We start from the raw sequence: 10,650 nt of genomic DNA, 5'->3' as shown, positions 1-10,650 counted from the left end.
GCAGGGTGGAAGGTATGGCTCCCATGGTGTGAAACCAAGGCCTTCCTACAATAGCAATGTAAGGGGAGTAAGCGTCTACCATGATTAAGTTGATCTCTATAACCTCAGTCCCTGTCTGAACAAGCAGTCGGATTTGGCCTTTTGGAAAGACAATCTTCCCATCGAACTCTATTAGAGGGGAATCATAGCAGGTCGGGTTATCGAACCTCAGCCTCAGCCCCCTAAAGAGGTCAAGGTACATGATCACTACACCGCTGCCTTAATCCACCAACACTCTTTTCACATTGTACCCATCTATCCTGAGGATGACCACCAGGGCGTCATCATGTGATTGCAAAGTTCCAGCCTTATCCTCATCCAAGAAGCTCAAGGCCTGCCTAGTTTGCATTCTATTTCTCTTCAAATCGGGGGACAAGTCCTCTACAGATGGCTAAGCCACGGACATCATCTTGGATAGCCGAGAACCAGTCATGCCTGGAGTAGTGAGGATGACACTAATTGTACCTAGAGGTGGCCTGGTAGGAGCATCCCTCTGAGCCCCCCTCCCTATCTAACCAATCTGCCCGTGAGGCTGATACAGGAATTGCCTCAACTTCCCTGCCCTAACTGACTACTCTAGGTAGCTTCGCAAAGTCCTCCAATCCTCAATAATGTGCCCTCGTTCCTAGTGGTACTAGCAGTGAAGGCTTTAATTGCACTTCGTGGGGTCTCTCCCCATCCTACTCGGCCATTGGAAGTATGACTCATTCTTGATCTTCTCCATGATTTGGTGTACCGGCTCTCGGAAGACAGTATTAACTACTTGAGGGGTTGCAAATCCTGAATGCCCTATGAAATCTTTCTGAGACCAGTTGTTATTGTATCTGTCCAACCTGAAATCCCTTATGTCCTGAGGGATCACCTTAGCCTTTCCCTTCTCTTGTTGCTGGTTCTCCTCAAACCGCTTATACTTGTCGATGCGGTCTATGAGCTGGCGCACACTCCTAACTGGTTTCCTGGTTAAGGACTTCCTTAGATCATGCTCGGCGGGTAAGCCGACCTTGAAAGTCCTTATCACCACATCGTCAAAGTCCCCGTCTATTTTGTTGAACATTTCTCAGTACCTGTCAGAATACCTTTTTAGGGTTTCCCCCTCATGCATGGCCATAGACAGCAGGGAGTCTAAAGGTTGTGGAACTCTACTACCAGTCACGAAACAAGAGCCAAAGGCTCTCGTAAGCTCTTTGAAGGAGTTAATAGAGCCTTCCCTCAAACCGTCAAACTATCTCATCGCCATAGGCCCCAAACTGGATGGGAACACCTTGCACATCAAGGCCTCATTCTTTGAGTGGACAGTCATTCTCTAGTTGAAGTGGCTAACATGCTCCACGGGGTTCATCCGTCCATTATACATGGTGAACGTTGGCTGGGTGAATTGCCAAGGAAGTCTTCCTGCTTCTATCCTACGGGTAAAAGGCGACTCGGAGATCTAGCTTAAAGCCTTGCTTATGGCATCATTGCCCAGGCCTTTGTGAGATAGGACCTTCCCCCCCGTCTATTGTGGTGCTTCTCGTCATACAAAAAAGACTCACTAGGAGGAGTCCTTGACCTGGGCCGATAGCTATCATTACTATCTTCGCTAGAAGAATGGTCAGGACTCGAAGGAGTTCCTCTGTGTTGCTCACGGTGCAATTTTCTTCATAAATGGTCTATCTCCCGTTGCAAGCTCTTAGTGTTCTTTTCATGAGATATGTGGCTCCCACCTCGAGATTGACTCCTACTAGTTTGAGTACTGTGTACACTGACTTCACGATCTCTCCTATGCTTGAGGTTGAGGAAATGATCCTGGGGTCGAGAGCTAACAGATTATTCCCAGTTGGGACTTGGCTCTGCCATACCTGAACGCTAACCTCACTGAAGCTCAAGCAATTTCCCACAAACGACGCCAATTGTAAGGGGACGGGTTTTAGTCCTGCTATCCAAAGGATGAGTGGATTAAGGCCCAAAAAGCCCAATACAATAAATTTGTAGAGAGTGGGCTAAAAAACTAGGCTTCAACGAGATGACAACAACCTTAATAAGCTAAAGCAAATATGAGAACAAGGAAAAACAATGACTAGGCAGGTGGGATGTACAGAAATTCTTCCTTAACAATGTCTAAGGAGGGCAGTTCTCTGATATATCTTTTTTTAGATTTGGTTACAGTTGTTGTTCTTAATGCTATGGTGTTTTTCTCCATCAATTCTGTGTCCTCCTACCCTTTGGAGGGTCTCTCCCATTATATAGTTCTCCTCAGGTGATCCTAGCCTTCCATTTGTTGATCTTTTAGTACACCACTTGATTACTTATCCCATCAGACACCTTCTCCAGCCCCTTGTGAGTTGCAGCAGCCAAGGTAGCACTGTTCAGGGGTCTTCTCCACATAAATGCAACTAGGAGGTTTGGTGGGATGCATTAAATGTGGGGGTTGCCACCACTCCTTCAGTCATGTCAGGGCTAACCCCTCTCTAAAGCCTCTTCTCAGCAATAGGACCTCCTCTGGTAATGTGCCATTGACGTGGCCTTAATGTACGAGAGTGTGGCCTCCTCGGCTTGGCAATGGACTTCTCGCCATGGATATGACACATGGCGCAGGTGCCTTATTTAAATTCTTGTACCCCACAAGTTATTTTCCAAAAAATATTTTATATAAAATTATCTCATTTTTTTATATTTGGTAACCACCTTAAATACGTTGGAAAAAATCTCCTAACTTTCCTTATTTAGCTTGTCATATGATAGAGTTATTTTCCAAAATATTTTAGTGAAAAAAAAAAAATTCTAAAAAATAAACCATATTTTTATGTTAATCAAAGATAATTTTCCTTTGACTTTTTTTTTCCCCTGATGCTTATAAATATTGGAAAAGCAAAACTTATGTACAATACTTTGTATACTGTTACTTTGATTCTCTTTTTAATATTGGGCCACGTGTCTATTTAACTAGATGAGTAAATGGCATTAAACGAGTCATTTTCCGTGAGAAAACCCAAAGACTTCAGTCAAACTCTCTCCATCTCTCTCTTTCTCCAGAGTAGTCTGCCCCTTCTTTCTTTGTTAGTAATCACGCACCAATGCCCTCTTTGAATAGAAATCAAGTTGGGTTTTTCTGTTGATTGTCAGAGATTGAAGAATAATCTAGGACTTGAGGTATTGTTGTGCAAAAAGCTCTTCTCCACTCCAACCAATACGCATTTCTCAAAGATTAGAAATGTAATAGATGTTTGTTGTGTTTCTTTTACTCTTACACTATCTTTAACTAAGTGTAAAAAGTGTTGAGAGAGAGAGAGAGAGAGAGAGAGAGAGAGAGAGAAACCAAACCCAAACCCAGATCTTTCACTTTCCTTCTCCATTCACTATCGTTACCCCCTAACAAATCTCTGCAACATATAAGGCTTGAAAAGTTCTGATTTCATCTACAAGGGACATCAGGAAAAAATATTTAATAAATAAATAAACTGTCACTCTTTTGGGTATTTTTTGGATGAAGAGATCTCAACTTATTGCAATTTAAGGCTTTGTTTGGTTGGAGGAGTGGAAAAGTGGGAGGATGGAAAATTGTGGGAGGATGGAAAATATTTAGTTTTCTCTCTTGTGTGTTTGGTTGGAGGAGTGGAAAATTGGGAGGATGGAAAACTTTTTTGTTTGGTTGGAGAGAAAAAGAGGAGGATGGAAAATGTAATTTATATAAATTGACTATTATGCCCTTATTACATAATAGGTAAGAAATAGATTTATTTATACTTATTAAATAATATAAAATTTATCACATCATATATATAAATTTATATTATTATTTTTATTGTTATAATATAAAAATTACAATAGTGTACATATAAATTTAATTGGGCAAAAAATTTTGTAACCAGCAAAAAGGTGGTTAGCAAATTTACACTACATTCAACTCACAAAAACGTGGTCAGCAAAGATGAAGGCTAGCAAACTTTAGTAAAGTCAATACAAAATCAAAAAATGAAAACAAAATAGAGAATGAAAATCAAGTGGGTAGGTGTGAATGTACTGAGCGTAGGTGGGGAGGCTAAAATGGTAAAAATGCTGGGAGAGAACTTTTCTCTCCCAGCTTTTCCTCCCGATTTGGGAAGACAAACATTTGTGGGCCCGGAGAGAAAGTTTTCTCCCGGTTTTCCACTCCCTCCCATTTTCCTCCATTCCCAAACAGCAAAAAATCCACATTTTCTCTCCTATATTTTCCATCCCTCCTAAATTCCATCCAACCAAACACAGTGTAAGAGTCGAAATACCAAAATCAGCAAAGAGAGAAAGAAGGATTGATGAATTGTGGGAGTTCAACGCAAGTCTAATTTTTAATGAGTTTTCTGATTAGAAAGTGTGTGTTTTAACTTCTAAGTTTTAACGCCGTGTAGTTTCTTTTACTAACTAGACTCGTTATTAAATTTTAACAAAGGAACCTAAAAAATAATAAATAAGATATTGTATTTAAGTTTTACTCATACCAAAATATGAAAAAAAAAAAAAAAAAAAAAAAAAAAAAAAACAAAACAAAACAAAAACTATTTTCACACAAAATTTTCCATCATAACAAACAGAAAATTAATACTAAAGCATACAGTATGATAGAAAATTTGAATTCAATCAAAACCTACAAATAAAGCCAAAATCTATGTATGCCAAATGGAAGTGGACAACGGCCTTGATCCATCTTTGAACCTCCTACTCATCAACGAATTCTAAGACGATACCAGGGACTAACCCACAGGGGGGCCAAGGGGTTCTGGGCTTCCCTGGCGCAAAAAAAAAAAAAAAAAAAAAAAAAAAAAAAAGAGGCCCCCCCTAGCCCAAAGAAAAAAAAAAGGGATAATTACACTTTACCCACCTGTGGTTTGCCTCTAATTCTAAATGCCTACCCGTGGTTTCAATTTTGACACTTTGCCCACCTGTGATTCTCACCGTTACTATGCCGTAACCCACCTCTCTACTTTCTGTTACTCTAACACAGAAAATGTAAAAAACAAAACCCCAAACGGATTAAAACACTCTCACTCAAACCTTGAACATGAACATACCCAAAACTCAAAGACAAAGCCAAAGTCATTTTTCTTTCCCTAAGACTTTACTCTTTTCTCTTGTCCCATAACTTCTTTTTCAGATTTCCTTCTCTCTACAACCCGACCCACTCTCTGGTGCTCATCAGTCGAATTGTTAGGTACCAAACCAAATTTCAAAGATATACATCCCACCAATCACGACGTGAACAATATATATAACTTTCATCATTTGTTCAATCCAAAATCTACATGAAATGCGGGGCATACAATAATTGGAATGTGTAAATTACATTTGAAAGGAATTAATGAAAACAGAACTGATAATTAATTTTCTAAAGTTGACTAAGCCGAAAATCAATGGAAAAATCTGAATAGATATGAAAAAACGTGTGGCATTTTCCCTTCAATTTGGTGTCTACCACTGAATCATTGTGACTCAAAGACAAAGCCAAAGACATTTTTCTTTTCCTCAGACTTTACTCTTTTCTCTTGTCCCATAATTTCTTTCTCAGATTTCCCTTCTCTCTACAACCCGACCCACTCTCTCTCAGGGGTGTTCATCAAATCGTTAGGTACCATTGAATCATTGTGGGACAATTTTCCTTTGACTGGCATTGAGCAAGATCACCTGAGTTCATTTTTTCGGTATATACGGCGGTGGTTTTCAGCTGGGTTTTCAACTGGTTTTCGGCGGTGGTTTTCATCTGGGTTTTCATCTGGTTTTCGGCGGTGGTTTGTCGGTGCTCCGATTAGATACCCGAACCAAATTTGGGTTAAAAATCGTTAGATCTGGGTTTGAACTTAAGCCAACTTGAAACAAATCTAGGAAGATCTTGGTGCGAAAGCTTTTAAATCTGGGTTTGAATCAACCGAATCGGCCGGAGTCACTTTTGATATGGATCGATTTGTAGTGGGGGGTGGTTGTGGCTTCTGATGTGGTGATTGGTTTGCTATGATTTTTTTGGATTTGAGTTTTGTTGTAAGATTTGGGTTTTGTTGTGGGTTTGGCTGGGATTTTTTTTTTTTTTTTAATTTTTTGGATTTAAGTTTTGATGTAAGATTTAAGTTTTGTTGTTGTGGTTTGGGCCTGTGTTGGATATTGTTTTTGGGTTGAACTTCCTGTAATTTTTCAGATTTTTTGGTATGTTCTTCATGTTCAAGATTTGAGAATGTTTTGATCCGTTTGGTGTTTTGTTTTTTACATTTTCTTTGTTAGAGTAACGGAAAGTAGAGAGGTGGGTTACGGCACAATAACGGTGAGAATCACAGGTGGGCAAAGTGTCAAAATTGAAACCACGGGTAGGCACTTAGAACTAGAGGCAAACCACAGGTGGGTAAAGTGTAATTATCCCAAAAAAAAAATAATGATTATATATTTTTTTTATTTCTAGAGTCACTCTTCCAAAAACAACTCCCTCTCTTTTAATTAGCCTAACCTAACTAGAAATTACCCAACTTAAAAACTTAACAAAAACAAAATTTTAAAATAAAAAATAAAAAATCACAATCAAACCAGTATTAGAGTACTAACATTAGGTGTTCTAAATGGTTATTTAGTATTTAGAACACCAAATACCAAAAATATTACTATACGAGATATTTCAAATGCTATATTAAAATAGCAAAAGTAAGTTTTAGTTTGTGAAAATATATATATATATATATTTTTTTTTTTTTTTTTTTTTTTGCAACAGTTGATGCTCTTAAGAAATAATATTATTTTTTTATTTTTTTGTCTTTGTTGGTAAATGATTGCATCTTAATGTATTAAGAAACAATGGTTTTATGTATTGATCTTGATTGATAGTTTGTTAGTACTATATGAATACTTATTTGAATTTTTTTCCTATACTTGGTCCCCTGACTTGAAATTTTAGGTCCACCCCTGGACGATCCAACATAAATACAAAAGACATCCGAAGTATGCAATCCACACCTTGATGAAATCAAGGACACTTGTACAAATAGTTTTTTTTTTTTTTTTTTTTTTTTAATACTTGCCCTCTTCAATAACACATTCCATAAACTTCCAGGAAACTACTTGATAGACACGATTAACGAGGCCAAAAGAAGTGTGCGATCACATTTGGCTTTCAAATAAAGCTACCGTGAGGGCCGGCTCAACGGGAAGGCTAAGGCGATAACTTTATATTAGTCTTTTTATATTTAATTATTTATATAATATTTAGCTAATATCTTATATTTATTATTCTTACTTTTTAATACCATTAATTCTTTTTTTTTTTTTTTTTTTGACTGGGTAAGTGTTTATGCTGGGGCTAGAACCCCAGAGGTGAAAGTCACTAGCATGACTAAATACCACTTGGGCCAGCAGGCCCGGTGGTAATACCATTAATTCATTTAATGGTGATTGAATTATATTTTAAATAATCAAATTTTTATTTTTATTTTTGAGAAAATGCTAAACCTATAACAAATTTTAATTCCAAAAATTTATAAACTGATATGGCAAATTCTACAACATTAGACTTACAAAAATGTATTACTAATCGCAAAAAATTAATTCAAACATTTGTCAATTAGATTGTTAGAGTCCATCAATTATATTTGTAGGGGTGATAGGCCCAAGAGCCCATATTTATGTATATATTGGGCTAAGAGCCCAATCCGATGACATTAAATAAACCGAGGACGGGTAAACACTTTCATAAAAGCCCGTGTTAGTGAGTGAAGAAGTGGAATCCAATTAAAGTCATCCAGAAGGGTGGTCTGAGAAAGAGTCCCTCCTTGGCTCCGCAAAGCTGAGGTCAAAGGGTGTGGTCTGCCGTCGAGAGTAATGTTCTGGATCATTCCATGAGTGAGGGTAAGTATCAGGGAAGAACAAGATAGAGAATAGTCATGAAATATCTCAAGGAAAACTGCTACCAACACATTAATTACTCTGTAGCTAACGCTTTGGCCGCATTGATGAGGAAATAATACCTGAACAGTAATTTTCAATCTTACAGTTACTACTTAAGACTTTAGGAAGGTGCTCATTTAGGAAAGTGCTGATGAGACAAAGATCAACACCTACAATCTGACTTGCACGTGGAAGGTGGAGATGAAAGGAAAAAATAGTATAAAATGGAAGAGAGACTCTAAGAAGAGAGATCGAGAAATCAAGAGAAAAACACTATAGCAATCAGGAACCAAATTTGTAATCAAACTTGTGAGAAATATATAAGAACTAATCTCCTCGGACTGTGCTGAGAACGATTTTATTTAGTTTAAATCAATCTATCTTATTGTTCTTGTCATTTGAACTCACTTTACTTGTTGTCCAACTCATTTTAGCCCAGTTTTCCAACCCACCCTCTACAAATTCATTGTTTTGGGTTTTTTTTAGCCTAAGTCCATCCATCTTTTAGACTAAGGACTCAATTTGCGTTCTTACTATATTTATTGTCATATCAATTTGTAAATGCAACATAATAAAATTTATAGTATCTTCAGTATTTTCCTATTTAAATTACTTTTTATGATTAGTGACATTGACATATCTATTTGTAAGATCTATGTAATAAAATTTATATTATCTTTAGTGTGGGGCCCAATAATTTGTGGCTTTGGCCCACTTTTACATTGGGACCCAAGGCCCGAGCCGAGGAGGGATATAGCCGAGGACATATAATAAAAATCCAAGTAACCTTGAGACATAGCCGAGGATGACTCTGTCCTTGGCATCCCAAAAGCCCACCTGAAAGAAAGGGCAAGAACGGTATAGGAACAGTTTTGGGAAAAACCTAAAATATCTGCATTGATAGAAAAAGGACCCCTGGACAGTATAGCGACAAAGGGGAAAGGGAAAGCTGCCATTACTGCTATTAAATACTATGCACCTGACAGAACCATGCTCTTCAGCTTTTACAACCACCCCCAACCACTTTGGGTATGGGCTGATAGGACAAGTATCAGTCCTGGAAAGTCGAACCTACACGTGGACGTAGGATGAGGGGAACAGGTTAATATAAAAGGGAAAGCAAGTAGTCCGGGAAGGGGGCTAGGAAAAAAGGCCAGGAACCAGAGCCTTCCAGACCGTATCGAGGAGATAGACTTCTCGAGCGAACATGTTTTAGTTCGGTATGAACACCATGACTAACCACCGTCCGGTGACCAAGGCTTAGCCTTTCAAACCCACGCTCTACAAATTATATTGTTTGGGCCTTTTTACGTGCGAACCCAATATCATTTTGGGGTCGTTACAAATCGAGTCTTTACATTTAGCATTACTCAATGTTTTTGGACATTCTTAATTAATTAAAAGTGAGCATTAAAAATGTACAACTAACAATTTTTTTCTTATAAAAAAATACATATTTTAAATAAAATAATTATTTTAATAGCCCATTTGGGAGGAGGAGAGAAAAAAATTAAATGAAAATATTTCTTAAAAAGAGGTTTAATCTCTTATCATATTTTCCCTTTAAAAATATAAAAGAAGTTGCAACTCCCAAATTTTTCAAAAAATCTTGATTTCCAAACTAATAAATATCCAAAACAATTTATTTTTCCAAAACCTTTTATGGAGGAATCATATGGCGGTGTCCACAGATATGGATGTGGAACGTCAATACTTAAGACCCTCAAAATCTATGCATAACAGATGGAAGTGGACAAACGCTTGCTTGTCCCATCTTTGAAACCCTTGCACTAATGAATTTAATTTAATACAAATACCAATTAAATACAGAAATTATCTGAAGTAAACTAATGGCATTAATTAGGTCCTATCCGCATATCTTGATGGAATAATGGACACAAGTCAAATGGTCAATATTTACCCCTCTATATATAACTCATCCCATCAACTTCAAGGAAAGCGTGTGTATATATCCAATGCTTGATATCTTTAGATTGATTGTATTTGTCTTAATTCTACTCTTTCTTTAAGTAGTTTATTTGTTCTCAAAATTGCCCGAGGCTTATGCTTTTTTGAATCCAATTGTAGATTTTATGCCAATAATACATTTGCTCTTTTTTCTCTTAGCTTTTGTTTGGCAAGCTATTGTAAGTTTTCGATGAGATCTTTAATACGGTCCTAGAAAAATTCATGATTTATTCTTAAAAAAATTCTAACAATTCATAAGATTAGGTAAGTCTTATAGTATAACCCTTCGATTCAAATAATGAAATTCTTGGATCGCCACAATAAGTCTGGGCTCCCCCCAGTACCTCATTCGAACACTTTTTTACAATGAAAGAACCTAGTAAATTCCTCCACAATATCTAATTGCGGGTATGAAAAAACTTTTGGTAATGAAAGACTTGACTCTTGTTACAAATGAATTTTTGAAAATTCTTTTTATTTCTATAGATTTAGAAAAACAATTTTGTGGTGTCAAAATAAGGTATGTGGTATAAAAATGGAGAATCTATTATCTTTTTTTTCCAAAAAAAATTGATCTTGGAGATTGTGTAATGCTTACTCTTAAACTATTTGTTTACACAGTAGTGGTATTCATTGTTGCTCTCTTTATCTTCAAATTCCTATCTAATGATCCAAGATGGAATCCTGGACGTGAAGAGTGAAGAATAAAAAATAACAATAAAGTTTCTGTTTTCCTTGCTTGATTTTAAAATGTTCTTAGGATTTTATTTATTC

Source organism: Quercus robur, chromosome 2 (genome assembly GCF_932294415.1).
Source record: "Quercus robur chromosome 2, dhQueRobu3.1, whole genome shotgun sequence".
NCBI lineage: Eukaryota > Viridiplantae > Streptophyta > Magnoliopsida > Fagales > Fagaceae > Quercus > Quercus robur.
The sequence above is the reverse complement of the archived record's forward strand: the minus strand, read 5'-3'. Positions refer to the sequence as shown.